Raw genomic sequence first — 9,918 nt, 5'->3', positions numbered from 1 at the left:
TGGAGACAGCAGGAAATTTTAGGGATTATTTGAATAAATACAGCAGATCCCTTACGAAAAGCTGCCAGAGTTAAATATCACAACTGATTTACTCACGATCAATTTATATGTGCATTGCTACAAGGAAAGACCTCCTGCTTAATAGATGCATTTAAGTTAACCCAGACCTACTTTCTAGCAAGAAACAACAACAAAGGGGACTAGAAAAACACTGGTGAATGACATTTAAGCCATTCATAAACTGCTCCTCTCCACAGAGCCCAACGGGGGCACCATACAAGCAAAGTTAATAGTCGTCCTCCATGACTTGTAATATGTAATTAAGAAAAAGAGAGAGCAAAAACATGAGCTCCAGCACAAGAGAGGAAGAGCCAGGAAAGGAGAGAGAGAGGGAGAGAAAGAGAGATGGGGAAAGAGGGTGGGACGAGAGAGGTGGCAGGTAGGCAGAGAAGGAGAGAAGCAGTCTCCTCAGCATTGCCTCTGAACTTGAAAGCAGTCTGGGTGGTAAGAACTGGGAGGACTTCTGGCAGAAGTGGTGGAATCTTCAGGAGTCTGGAAACACCAAACCGAGACCAGTATGACTGTGGCAGCTGCAAGCCCCACACAATTAGAATGTTGGCAAGTGGAACAGAAACCAGAGCCAGGAATAATACCGAGTAGCAGCCAAGCCTCTGAACCTGACCACTCCTCCACATGCTTGAAGCATGTGTTTAGCCCAGCAGGGGTCATGGTGACAGCTGAAAAGCCCCTTCAGAAGCTGTCTGAGATGGCATTTGTGAATGCCTGTTAGTGCCTTAATGTGCCAATAAGGGTGTTTTGCTCTCATGTTAGCATGAAATATGCCTGAGAAAATGCAGCATACAAGCCCAGAGGGGAGAGAGACGTGACAATGAGGCCCAGATATATCTCATAGGCCAGGCCACCAGCTTGACTCCCGTGGCCTCTGGAAACCATCATATTATCACTGCAATGTCCTACTTCCCCATGAGTCACCTAGGAAACACTCAGCTGTCACTGGAACATCTCAGATTGCAGGTCTCTATAAACAAAACAGCACACCGTTGGTCTCACATAGTATACCTCAACAAAGAGTATTAAGAATGGGTAATTTGGTATTTCTAAACCATATGATCAAAATATAAATTCCTGTTATTGCCACATAGAGAAGGAAGGTCAGAGGAATAACAGTGCTAAGAGTTTACTATTATTATCATATTCTTCACTTGGTCCCTTCTTTTGTTAAAATATTTTACAGAATAATAATATACCATGGTTCTGGCTCTGCAAATACAATAAACTTTTAAATTTTAAGTTTCTTTAAAACAGAAAAAATAAATCAAAATAACTTAAAAAAAAGTAATCATTCAATTTAACCATTTGAACTTAAATGAATGTCTCATAAAATCTCACAGCAACAAATAACATGCCAATACCCACATTCCTAAATGAAAGATGAAGGGCTACATTTCCACAAATTAGAACAGAATAATTTTGCAAAGACAGACTTAAGGATCTAAAAATCCATCTTATTAATTTCATAATGAAAAATTCCTCTTTAGAGTACTTAATAAATTACAGAAAACTCAGTCATTATACAAAGTAATGGAATCCTGATCCTTTTGCCTCTTGCCAGCCACCATGTCACTGTTCCATTCATTGTTGAATGGTTGCCACCCAAAATTCAGTTTCTAAAGCTGAAAACAGACAATTTATCTTAAAAAAACCTAGCCAAGTGTAGGGGTGATTTTGAAAAACTAGAAGAAAATTCCCCGTGGAGACAGACAGGAGAACAAAGTCAAACCCGCAGAAAGAAGTTAAGTTCCCACAAGTAAGAGCATGAAAAGTTTCCTACAGCCCCACACTAGGGTTCCATCGACAGAACCACAAGAATGAAAGGCAGCTCGGTCATGTGACCTGAAGTGAGCCTAAAAGGCTGGGAATTCACACCCCAGAGCAAAGATACTCAATGAACATTTATTTCACAGAAATTTTTTAAACAATAAGGGTTTTCAGTGTAAATCACTTCTTGGGTTAATAAGTTGCATAAATTTATCAAACACCTTTCCAATTATTTACTAAACTTACCTTTCTCAAACATTAGAAAGTGCCCCTATTCCTCACATTTTAAAATTTGGTAACTGAATATCATTCTTTCATGGTCTTTGATTGATGGATTTTTTTCCCCCATGTTACTATGTTTTCTTCTCTAAGTCTTCCAAAACTGAAAAGATGGCACCTCCTAATGCTTAAATCTATATGCTATGTGTTTTCCAGTCCCAACTCTGCCATTGATTCAGTGGAGCCCTTGAGAGGGTAATGACATCTTCCATTTCAGTCCCCTCACCTTTCAAATAGGGCAGTAGTAACAAAGGCTTGTGTTGTTATGAAGATGTTAAACAGGTTAAAAGATGCATTCACTACTTATTAGCCATTATTATTATGAATGATAATCTCTTTCATCTGATCTTAAATGGGTGGCATTTTCTGATGAATTAATTCCTTCTACTTATTCATTTTTACCTATTATTACTATAGTTTAAACAAACTACATTTCAAAAAATTTTAGATACAACCAATCACTGGAGGCCAAAGGAAACAGACAGCTGAGTCAAATGAGCAAAACTTGCTCCAGCAAACAGATGGAAGGAAGAACATGTTCTAGAGACAGCTGATTGGTTAAAGAGAAGAGCCATACAAATCTAAACAGAATTATTAGTGAGCAAGAAATCCTCATTTTCTGATATTCTTCCAAAGAAACCACGGACTGTTTTTTTCCTTTTAAGTATCCAAAAATGGCCTAGAAAAATGTCACATTTCAACATATTACAGTATTGGTTACTAAGCAAAATATTTTCTAAAGACTGACAGGACAACACTAGAAATTACCAAGCAAACTCTCTCCTCATAGTGACAAAATTTTTCTTTTTCACCAATCTTATGATGCATAAACGTTTCAATTATATTGGAGATTTTTTTTGTTCCCTTGGGTCTCATGTAGAAAGTAGTTCAACATTTTCCCCATATCTCATCAGGATAGTGGGGAACAGCAGCCACTGGAAATTCTTCCCATAAATGTTCATACACATAACACCCTACATATACACACCCTTCACTTTGTCAAGAATTTTTTCACCTATATTACCTTCATGGAGGACAACATCCAAACAGAAGACAGGGAGGTCTGTTTTTTCTAATAAGTAAAGAAACTGAAGCCCAGAAACTAATTTCTGACATAGCTGTTTCTTGCTCCATCCCCTGGGGCCTTACCCCCAGCCTGCCCCCATGACTGCCATCATGTACCGTAGTGCTGTCATGGTGGCCCATGTGTGTTCTGTCTCCCTGTCTCTGGGTAACAACATTTTTGGCCTGGCACTCATTAAATTTTAACCAAGTGCCAGAGTCCCCAAATAAGACTGTCAAGGGTTATTTAACCTCAGTAATTCTACCAGGTTGTGAGTAGTTTATATGCATGTCACTACCCCCAATGAATTAGATTAGAAACCAAAATAACAATATAATAATAATAGCAACTACAGGGCAGCACTATGATAGGCCTTTTATTTACAATATATTTTAACCTAACAACCAAGATGTTATCAGTATTTTTATTTTTATTTTACAGAAGAGTCACAGGAAAGAAAGGAACTCTCGTAGGACCACAGAGCCGTGGTGATGATGCCAAATTTGAAAGGCAATTTCAGCTGGCTTGAAAATCTATCCACTTTTCATGATGGCACACTGTTTCCAATCTCTGAGTTCCCAACATCCAGCAGCATGCCTTCGGCATTGTCTTAATTCATTGAGAGCTGGTTAATAATTAAAGAAGGCCAAAAAGAAATGCTCTTTCTCCTGACCTTACTGGAAATCTCAATTTTGCTGTTTGATACTCACTCCCAGTTGCTCACTCTCCACCAGATGTTGCTCTCTTTCACTTAAAAAAAAAAACAACAATTAAAAACAAACGCAGATGCAGCCGGTGAGAGGGGTGGGGGCTGTGGGGGGGATGAACTCCCTCTTCAGACCGCCAAAGACCGGAGGAGTCAACATCGCCCCCCACTTTTGCTTCCCAGCAATTTCCCATCACCAGGTCTCAGCACACTTTTGAGGCACAATTGAGAATTTATGTACTTTCCTACACCTTTATCACCACCTCTGGTGACCTCCACGGCACAATCCCAAATTCTGTAACTTTAGCATCCAAGACAAACTCTACAGACCAACATCTGCCAGCACACCTTTCATGACCTTTTCAACGTCAAACTACAACTGTGATCCACTTCAACCATTCTGCATCCTTTCATCTCTTAGAACCGCCCCCCCAAACCAATCAAAGTTAAGATCTTTGCATTTTCCTTCTCCCACTGCCTTATTCTTACCTCCAGCGCCAGCCTCTCCATTATTGAGCCTGATCTTTTTCCTTCCATTGTTTTGTCAGCAATCTACAGCTTCATGAACAATCTCCTGCCTCTCTTACACTTTTATTTTTTCCTTCTCCCTCCTTTCTCTGCCCTCCACTACAAATACACTCGATCTTCCATTACCTACAGAGTCTTTTCCACAGGCCTATTTAAATTCAAATTATTCCTCTATGTCTGCATTTACTACTTGTCCATTTACTTGAAACTTACAAGTTGGGTAAATCCACAACTAGGAATTACAAATTTGTTCAAGAGTAACAAAGCTACATAAGATTTGTGTATAAGAATGCAATTACAGGTATGAGTTCTGCAAGTTTTTGTGATAATGTTTCAAATATAAGGAATGAAGTGATGAGGAATGAAGTGATGACATAACAGAATATATCTTTGCTTTAGCAATTGGTTTACCCAAACAAAGCAATCACCTTGAAATTCAAGTTGGTAACTCTAGACACAATCTATGCTGTTTTCTTAAATATGATGAAGAAAATCTGCTTTTGATGTTTTCCAAGGACAATGCCATGTTTTTATCACTTCTGATAAAAGAAGGTATGTGCTCTCTCCAATATAACTCACCTTTAAAATAAAAACATTTATGCCAATAAAAATATCTGGTGACTGCTATTTACTTACCCTTATTTAGAAAATAATTATTTTCAAAAGCAGACAACCTAACTGTGATTTAGTAGATCTCCTAAAGATGTACTAAAGATGTACTTCTATTGAAGAAAAACTATTCAAAATTCCTAAGTTTTAGGATAAAATATGAAGTTCACTTTCATGACTTTTGTTAACTACATAAAGAGAAATTTTGATGTGAGATGCAAAATTTTTAAATTCTTATTTGAATAGTCTATAGTTATGTGGATTTATATTTAGTTGCTCATATTATGAGACAGATACGTAGCCAAGAATGCAGTAAGGAATGCTTTATTACTCAAGTTACTATGAAATTCCAGTTTCTTTAGGAGAGTATCAAATTCAAAAGGGGATTTATATCATTTATAACAGAAAATATAAAACTCTTGGTTGACTTGTCTACCACCAAATAAATACCATCTGCTCTAGGTGAACAACGAAGAATAGAGATAGCAATTTAGTGATCTCTCTTCTCTGAGATTGGATCCATTTTTCTCTTCTCTCTGACTTACCTCCAGGGGGCAGTACAGTTCTGATGACAGGCTCTGGTGTCAGCATGCCCTAGCTGAAATCCTGGCTCTGTCAGTTATACAAACTAGGACAAGTTAGTTAACCTGAGCCTTAGTTTCTCATGCATATAATGAGAAATGAATAGAACCTACTTCATCGGACTGTTATAAGGATAAAATGAGAAAGTGGCCAGTGTATAACAAGTTTTCCATCAATACTTGTTTGCTCTTATTATTTAATGTTATCATTACATTAGCCTTCCCTGTGATATCATCACTAATTTACTCAACTAATATATTTTAAGCACCTAACACTTGTTCAGCCTTGTAGGTGATGAGGTTAAAAATACAACCAATCACCATTCTCCATTAAGTTTACAGTCTAGTGGGGGAAAATAAACATGTAAATTATAAATAGTACAATCCAGTAAAACTAAGACACAAGGTACTGCAAGAGTACAAGAAGGATGGATATCTTTACCTCTAAGAGGGTAAGTTAAGGGAAGAGGGGATTCTTAACATTGTTGTAAGATGAACTGATGAAGAAAACTGAGTCGAAAATGAAAATGCAAACCTCCCAATTTCCTGCTGCCCATGCTTTCCCATTCAGGCTGTTTGGACAAATACACACAACCTGGGCTTAGCCAATTAGGTGCTTTTGACTGACCCTTTGATTCTTGAGGGAGAGATTTCAAGTTGCTCAAATAGCCAGAGAATATTCCTGGCCCCCACAGTGGCCAGTGGTGTGGTGAGTGCCCAGAGGCATCGATGTCAATGGCAGCAGAAATAGTGACCAATTCTAAGTAGTCTGTGCCAATGGTGTGATCTCAGCTGTGTCCTTGGCTGCTTATCCTCCTCCTGTTCCCAGTCTCTTTCTGAATTATATCTCTAGCCCTCTGGCCAATTTGTGAGAAACCCAATATCCATCCAAAAAATTAATTTTCTGCCTACGTTGAACAGAGGTTCTGTTATCTGAAATTAAGAACCCCAATTGATCCCTTGGGGTCATCAGGTAAGACATTCCAGCTTCACTGAACTGTGGCTCTTCAACTAGCCTCTGGTTATCACTTTCTTCTATGTTAACTGAGATACTAGTGTGTTACATTTTTCAGGATAATCAGACTTTATTATGAAACCTTATCTTAGCAAATATGTATCAAGTATTGTCTGAATTTTCATTTAGCAAAAAAGAACCTACTTGCCACCAAAAAACTTCCACGATTCATCCTTCCACACAAGAGTCTGGCAACCAAGTCTTTTCATTTTATGATACGCAATGAAGAATTCAAAAGATATGGGGAAGAACAATGTAAGGAAATATAAAAACACAAAATCATTTATTGGTTTCTTATGGGAGTGAGCAACCCACTCCTATGTTTGTTTTCTTCTTAATATTAAGTTGATCAAATTGGTTTTCTTGTTAAAGTCAAATATCATCAATGAGTCCCCTGAAATAGAAGTAGTCACAGGCACACCTTAGCCTGTGGACCACTGTCATTTTGGGAGTATAAACAGGTGACAAATATTGAGTTGAAAATTCCCCACAAGGCCCTCAAGGACCACCAGATTCGGGCAGCCACACGTGCGAGACTCACTTACATGAACACCAGAAGAGGCAGATCCTGCTACCATGAAATACGGGAAAAAAGGATTAGCCTCGCTTTGCTATTCAAGGTGTAGGGTATACAGAAATCAACCTAACGACAACATTTAATAAGACCTTTTCACTTTCATATTCCCAAATTTCCCAAAATTCTGCTTTATCACTTCCCAGCTGTCTCCAAATTTTATTTTGTATCCCCTTAGCTATGAGGTCAGAGTTAAGCCTTTAGGAATGTGTCTCTCTATAGGCAGAAACCTGATTCCCTCTGAAAAAACTCTTAGAAGACCTTGGGAAAACTGCAGTTGCTATCACATGTACAGAGGAGCTTTTGCAGTCATTGGACTTTAAATGTTCTGTTTGTTGGACTGCCAAAAGGTTACTGCTCCCTGGAGAACTAAGCCAGTTCCTCTAAACCCCTCCTACTGACTCATATGTTTGTCTGGCTGCAGCTGCTAAAAAAGATGGGAATTTAAAAGCTGCTACACAATGCAAAAGCAAAAACCAGGAGAGTGGTGATATCCTCAGGTCTCGAATAGAAAAATATCCTGACAGAGAAAAGCAAGGGTAGGGAACAGGACATTAGAGCGAAAGCAAGGGTAGGAACGGGACATTAGAGCGAAAGCAGTGGAGTACAAAATGGATACAGATAAAAAGAAACAGGAAGGAAATCATGGGTTCTCAGGGCTAGAAACTATTTTGTTCTGTGACCTTGCTAAAGGCATTCTCATGGATTTATTTTCTTCCCATTTGGTTAAATTTTCTTTGGCCTAGATTTACATGGAAGTTGATTACTGATATATTGTCTCACAATGTTATAACCATATTCTTCAGGAATGCTCAGAGAACTTTAGAAGTTCTATTATTATTATTTCATTATTACTTCCACCCTAACAATATCCCAGTGAGACAAAACATATTTCCTACACAAAGTGAAGATTTCTTAGCTCTCAAGGCCTTGCGCACAAATCCCATGTTTCATTCAGCAGAGCCCAGAAAAACCTAGCAAGCCAGCAGGATCATCATCTTCCAGGACTCTCACTCCATTTCTGCAGCCCCTAGTCTTCCCGCCCCTTCCACACTCACTCCCTAGAGTTCTCATACCTCTCATCAACCAGGAAAGTGCTCTAATAAGCACTGATGTAAGGTGTAAAGGAGAGACAGTACTGCCACCTTCAAAAAGAGGTCAAGAGTAAGAATGATGTCCTCCACACAGATATGGCTAATAGTGGGACTTTATATTCATAAATGTGAAAGTTAATGGGAGATGGGAAGCCTTCCCTGAAATCCCTCAAATCACACTGTTGAGATATATTGAAGGTACAGTTCTCTAAAATCTAAAAACTTTTTCCACTGATGCCTAAAATGTCACAAATTCTGAATAACCCATTTGATCCAAAAACAGTGGTAACACTGCAAAATAAAGCCCATGCCCATAGATTAGAAATGTCATGCTTAGTGTCTGTTAGAGAATGCTGTGCTTTACCAGAATCTGTCACTTCCATAGCCTTTCTCCATCTGTTATTAAAAGCAGGGTTGTTCTTTCTTACGTTTGACTTAGCCTAAGACAGCAGTTCAGAATTTCACTAACTGTATCTCACTTTCTTGTGGTTGCAATTCTTTCACCTCTTAGTCTGTAGTTTTGCATGAATGTCTCTGATAATAGGTACATAATCCATGGACAACTCCATTTGTTTTGTTTTTTTTTAGATCTTGCTCAGGTGGGTCTTGTTAAATGCTCCTTGGATTCACTTTCTGCCAGTTTCTCAGCATATTTCCACAAAGATCTAAAACTATTTATAACTGCTTCACTTCCTGGAAAGTTTTTGCTAATCCGAAGAAACTTCTAAAGTTGTAGAACATCACATTGCAACTAACCACATTGGCATTAATCTTATCTTTTTTCATTCTGGGTGAAAATGTTTCAAAAACATATTTAAATAATCCCAACTAAATTGCTTATTTTATTTTGTAAAATTTCTTATTTTTATTTTTGTAAAAGTAACCACTTTATTTTTATTTTATTTTCTAAAATTGTGCCTCCTCAGAAAACCTGTACTCTCTTAGAGGGCTATAGGGTATGCCTGCCATTTGTTTGTTAATTTAATTATCACCATGCTCACTCCTCCCAGTGCCTGGCACAGCTCCCAGGCACACAGTCGGTGTACAACAGCATTTTGGAAATGGCAGTGAACTGGGTAATTCAATATTTTACGCTGTGTTTTCTGCCACCAACATTTTTGGGCATACAAATAAAATTAGAGATGTTAAAATAGCTTGGGCTATGAAATACAAACTGACACTTGTCTCTTGGCTAAGAAGTGTATAAATGTAGAGCTGGGGAAGGAATTACATTATTCACTGTCTGGGACAAGAGCTAATAACACTCTGGTTTGTCACTGAATAGTTACACACCTCAAGGAGCTGGGCTGCCCTGCCCTTTAAATCCCCAGTGATATGTATAACAAACCTTTTTTACCCACATACTTTTTTTCAGATGCATTATGGAATCAGACTTTTTATTCCTTATGTGGCCTTATTTTTACTTTAGGCCATTACTTTCCACAGTACTGTTTGTAATATATGCACACTAGAATAAGTTAAACGCTATTATTGCTTATTAGCCATATTTTTGGTGTACATTTAAGAATTTTGGCTTTAAACATTTTTTTAATTTAAAATTGCCCTTGGTAATCTGTGCATCAGCATTCAATCTGGTATTACCTACAAAATTGAACATTTTTTTTGCTAT

At 38.1% G+C, this 9,918-nt stretch overlaps 1 pseudogene; it reads left to right on the top strand.

Moving 5' to 3' along the window:
- Nucleotides 1-577: 577 nt before the first annotated feature.
- Nucleotides 578-9,918, top strand: part of LOC118968434 (uncharacterized) — a 30,324-nt pseudogene continuing 20,983 nt past the window's right edge.

Source organism: Manis javanica, chromosome 3, assembly GCF_040802235.1.
Source record: "Manis javanica isolate MJ-LG chromosome 3, MJ_LKY, whole genome shotgun sequence".
NCBI lineage: Eukaryota > Metazoa > Chordata > Mammalia > Pholidota > Manidae > Manis > Manis javanica.
The sequence above is the reverse complement of the archived record's forward strand: the minus strand, read 5'-3'. Positions and strand labels throughout refer to the sequence as shown.